Source organism: Silene latifolia, chromosome 3 (genome assembly GCF_048544455.1).
Source record: "Silene latifolia isolate original U9 population chromosome 3, ASM4854445v1, whole genome shotgun sequence".
In the NCBI taxonomy this organism is placed as follows: domain Eukaryota; kingdom Viridiplantae; phylum Streptophyta; class Magnoliopsida; order Caryophyllales; family Caryophyllaceae; genus Silene; species Silene latifolia.
This window is the reverse complement of record NC_133528.1, coordinates 68,569,618-68,575,249: the sequence shown is the minus strand read 5'-3', so window position 1 is coordinate 68,575,249 and position 5,632 is coordinate 68,569,618. Positions and strand designations below refer to the sequence as shown.

Below are 5,632 nucleotides of genomic sequence, written 5' to 3'. Positions count from 1 at the left end.
TGAGATTTTGATCCCTTGGTAGGAAAGGAGTAAGAATCTTGCATTTTCATGGCAAAACGAGACTAAATTGATCGAATTCAATGACCAAGCATCAAGGAGAGACAAGATTAGAAGGCCTTTGTACATATTATAGTAGAAGAGCAATGTTGAGAAAGGATCCTTGAGTCCCCAAGGAAATCCCCAAGGAATTTATGAAGAAAAGGGAAGAAAAGAAGAAGATATGTTGCTGAGTGACAATCCGAGCGGATTGTCACCAATCCGTCCGTCCCGCAGCTGCACAATCCGTGCGGCTTTTCTCTAATCCGCTCGGATTCCACCTCCACAATCCGACCGGATTCCCTTGAATCCGCTCGGATTCCAAAGCCAGATTCCGCCCGTCCCGACCTTATTCCGCCCGGATTCCAGCACAGCACGATTTCCTCTTCTCCAAGCTACAAAGAAAGAAGCCCTTCTCTCGAAAAATACCGGGTCATCCTTGCTCAATCTAAAAAGTGTAATTACTAGTTTAGCCCTTAGTTAACCCTAATGCATCCTCCCTAATTTCCACTATAAATACCCCATTAGTCTAATTAGAGGAGCATGTTCTTCTTATCAATAATTAGTGTAGTTAATATCAATCAAATCTCTCTTTAATATTGTAATCAAGTATTAATCAAGTTTTAATCCAAGTTTTAGTTCTTTAATCTCTCTTTTGTTCATCCTTTATTTTGGGTAATTGAAGATTATTTGGGTTATTGTTGGGAGATTGACAACCTCTCAATCAAGCATTCAAGTACTTCCTTTATCTTTGCTTTATTATTGGAATCACTAGTAGGTATAATCTCTTAATCTCTTTTTAATTATTGTTAATTACTTTCATTTATTCATCATGTTTCATATTGTTGGTATGATTGACAACCTTGCTAGCATGATCAACATGATAATGAGTGAGTAGTCTCTTAGCTAGGGTTAAATGGGTGATTAGGGGAAACCAACATGGGGAATGATTCATGCTTAAATTAATATGCTTTCATGTTTTATTTGCTTGCTTGTTTTGATCTCAACTCATGCACATGTTATATTTGATGAAATGCTAAGCCTATGAATCATTGCATTTACTATCATCTTCTATCTTTTCAATGAGACTTGTAAGACATAACCCAACTCGAGTCTCATTAGACCATGCATGTTGTTGAGTAGGGAAGATTAAGTCGACTTGTAGGTGTTGTACAATCTAATCGATTCGGCTCCGGGACCCAAACTTTCCTAGGATTGTAAGATATAACTCAACTCAATCCATCACAACAATAATTGCTTGCTTATAATTTGAGAACATGTTTGTATGATCATGTCCCATGATTCGCCTATGATCCCACGACACCCTAGTGCCTTTAATCAATTGTTTACACCCCCTTTAATTCATCTCGCTAGTTTATTTTCATTGCTATTTTAGTTTAGTGACCTTCTACATCAACCCAATTTGTGACACCCCTAAGACATCACTAGTTTCAATAGAAATCTCATTTCAACTCCCGTCCCTTGGGATCCGACCTTTACTTGCCTCTTTACTAATTGTAGAGTTGTTTGTGAAGTTATAAATTGTGTTTTGATTCGACCGTGACCCAACGACCACATCTTAATTTGTGAACACGAAACGGACTCGCATCAAAAATGGCGCCGTTGCCGGGGACGGTGTTTGTTTGATTTAGATTTATTTTTATTGTTATTAGTTGTGTCTTTCTTCGCCTTGGGGAAGTAAAACTCCTCAAGGTTTATTCTAATTGTTTTCGAGTTGTTTGATATTTTGCATGTCTAGAAGGTTACAAGGTGATTTGTTACCTTTTGACCGTGAAATCGAAAGAACCTTGACGAACAATAGGAGACTTGTTAGGAGGAATTTAAGAGGTATTAGTGAAGTTGTTCAACCCACTAGTGAGTTTGTCAATCCTTTCGCAATAGAAGGAGAAGAGAACCCATTACACAATACTCCACAAAATCCACCTACAATGCCTAAATTCTCGTCACACTCCGTACCCACCGAGGAGAATCTACCATATGGTACTCCTACACCGCAACATCTAACCGGAAATTTTATTGTCAAGTCCGCCTTCATCCAATTAGTTGAGAGGAGCCAATTTGGGGGGATGCCTAGTGAAGACCCTCATTCTCATATGGAAACCTTTTGCGACTATTGTGATGCAATATCTCAAACGGGCGTGACTCAAGACAAAATTAGATGGGTCTTATTTCCTTTTTCCTTAATCGGCACCGCGAAGCAATGGTTGAAGGGCCTTGATAAGGCCACCCTTGGAATAGATTCTTGGAAGAAGTTGGCTCTAGCTTTCTACAAAAAATTCTACCCACCGGAAAAGACTAACATGCTAAGAGCTCAAATTACGGGTTTTAAGTAAAGGGATGAAGAATCTTTGTATGAAGCTTGGGAGCGGTTTAAGGGAATTTGTCGCTCATGTCCTCACCATGGACTTAGCGAATGGTTTTTGGTACAACAATTTTGGAATGGTTTATATGAAGATTCTAGGAACATTCTCAATATGGGATCAAATGGAATGTTCACCGAAGTTGATGACAATCAAACATGGAACAAGATTGAGGAAATGGCGGTCCATAACTCACAATATAGTAGACCTCACAAGGCTACTAGAGGAGGAAAGCATGAAGTAGACTCCGTTACTCAATTGGGTGCTCAACGTAGTGCTCACATTGACACAATCAACTTGAAGTTTGAACAAGCTATGGCTAGACTTGAGGAAAACTCAAAATCATCAAAGCATCATGTTAATGCCATGACGGCATCCTCATCAATCCCAAGTGGGATATGTGAGAATTGTGGAACTTTGGGACATGACCAAGGTGAATGTAGGGGAACAAATGAACAAGTGAATGCTTTCCAAGCATACAAGAATGGTACCCCTTATTCCAACTTTTACAATGAAAACACCAAATTTCATCCAAATCTCTCATACAAAAGCCAAAATGTTCAAAACCCTCAAACAACATACACTCCACCACCCATGAGAAACCAAAATCAAAGACCCTTTTACAATCAAAACCAAGGTTACCAAAATCAAAATCCATACAATCACCAAAATGACCAAGGTTTTGATGTCCAAAAAGCGGTCCTCCAAATGCAAAAGAATCAACAAGAATTTTTCACTCAAATGCAAAAAGATAGCCAAGCAAAGGAAACCACCATCAACAACATTCTAGCTCATACCAAGATGTTGGAAACACAATTGACTCAACTAGCATCTTCAACCTCACAAAGACAAAAGGGGCAATTACCACCTCAAAGTAATCCCCCTAGACATGAAACGGTTAGTGCCATTCACTTGAGAAGTGGTACAAGGTATGAAGCACCAAAGAAGCAAGTTGAGGATGAAGTTGTGGAAGCTAGTGAAAAGGAAGAAATTGTGCAAAGCTCCAAAGATGGAGAATCATCAAAAGAAGAAAGTTCAAAGAAAAATGAAGACAAGGTCAAGGAGAAGGAGCCCATTGTGATTAGACTTCCTTTTCCAAGTCGTCAAGCCAAGCCCAAATTTGATGATCAACTTGGAAAGTTCATGGAAATTGTGAAGAATTTGGAAGTCTCAATTCCTTTCACGGAATTAATCAATCACGTCTTACCTATGCGAAATACATGAAAGATATCCTCACAAAGAAGAAGTCGATCCGGAAGCTTGAGACTATCGCCTTCACTAAGGTGAGTAGTGCAATACTTCAAGGGAGTTCACCTCCAAAGTTAAAGGATCCGGGAAGCTTCTCAATACCGTGTACCATTGGCGACACGACGATCAACAAAGCCTTATGTGATCTAGGGGCTAGTGTGAGTGTCATGCCGTACTCGGTGAGTAAAAGGTTGGGGATGGGAGAGCTTAAATGCACCAATATCACACTCCAAATGGCCGATAGATCAACGAAGACACCATTAGGGATATGGGAAGATGTCCCCGTGCGAATTGGGAAGTTTTTCATCCCGGTGGACTTTGTCATTGTTGATATGGAGGAAGATTCCAACATTCCAATCATTCTAGGAAGACCTTTCCTACACACCACGGGTGCGGTGATTGATGTGAAACATGGTGAGCTCACTCTAGAAGTGGGAGATGAAAGCATAACTTTTAATCTTGACAAGACTATGAGAGCTCCTTGTTTGCATGAACCATGTTTCATGATTGATCATTATAGCCGAAAGGATGAGAGGAAGAAATCGGAACTCCAATGGAAGAAGAAAATTGAAGATGCTCCATTCAAAGAGCAAGTGAATTGTGACAAGGAGAGCTTGCAAAGCTCATCAAAATCAATCAAGGAAGAAGAGGATGGCCTCATTGGCCAAGAGAAGAAATTGGGAGAGTTGTCTCCATCTAAGCAAGAGATTTTCAATGATCAACTTAATGAAGTTTGTGGTCTTTGGGACGATGAATTTGAAGGGATTTTTAATCCCTACATTGGTAATGCCATCGATCAAGACCAACAACAAAGGCCAAGGTCTATTGAAGACCTCTACCATGATAATGAACAAGCTTTTGATTACTTCTTCAAGGTGTTGAGTAACATCAACAACACCTTGAACATGCCCCCTTGACATCTCATCATGAATGAGAGTTTGGTGGAGTCCTCCCTAAACCACCACTTGTAAATATTTCTAACTCCCTAACTTACATTTCAAATCTTGTATTGCATTTTTGTCATCTTTGGATTTTTATTTACTTTGATCAAGATAATTGTCATGTTTGAGAGAAGTGAGGGAGGGACTAACAATTTCAATTGATGTGTAGTGCTTTTAGCTTAGTGTGGGGATGACAATTGCCTAGGCTATCCATGCCTAGTAGTGCCCCCACAATGACGAACATAAGACTTGAAGAAAGAATAGAAGAATGGTAAGGGAAATGCATTGTGCGCGGATGGAACTAAATCCGAGTACACAGGGGAAGAATCCGAGCGGATTCCACAGAATCCGCCCGTCTTATGTAATCCGAGCGTACTGTAGAAAAGACGCCCGTCCTGAACTGAGCTGAATTTTGAAAATTTCTTGGCTGTGACTGAATCCGGGCGTCCTTAGCAGAATTCGCCCGTCTTGAAAGAAAGATGTCCGTCTTTGCAGCTGAGGAAAACAAGCAAAATTTCCTGGACTGAAATCCGTCCGTCTTCAAGCAAATCCGCCAGTCCCGTGTCAAGCAAATCCGAGCGTCTTCCACCGAATCCGCCCGTCTTTAGGCGAGTTTTGTAAAGCCCAGAAAGAGCAGAATCCGCACGGGTTAGGCAGAATCCGCACGGATTGCTCCTGCAGATTCGAAAATTTCGGTCTTTTTAAAACCCCTCCCACCTTCATTCATTCATTCATTCATTCATAAACACTACCCACAACATCAAAACCCTCATCCTCTCCATCACAAAAACAAAAACCCTCAACAACATTCACCAAAAACAAATCAAATCATCCTTCCAACAACAAATCAATCACTCCTTCTTCAATAAAAATCAAAACCAAGCACAAAAATCTTCAACCTTTGAGTCGATTTTTGATTTCATAAAGGCAAAGCCTTTCACCTTTAAATCGATTTGGGTATACTACAAATTGAAGATTTTTCATTCTTTTCTTGGTTAGTTCATCAATGGTAAGGACTAAGGGAGC

General features: G+C 40.1%; 1 non-coding gene across 1 annotated transcript; it reads right to left on the bottom strand.

Annotated features, from left to right (window-relative positions):
* Positions 1–2,357: 2,357 nt before the first annotated feature.
* On the bottom strand, positions 2,358–2,464 carry LOC141650728 (small nucleolar RNA R71). Its single transcript, XR_012546746.1, has one exon. It is a non-coding gene; the product is annotated as a small nucleolar RNA R71 (small nucleolar RNA).
* Between the last annotated feature and the right edge of the window lie 3,168 nt (positions 2,465–5,632).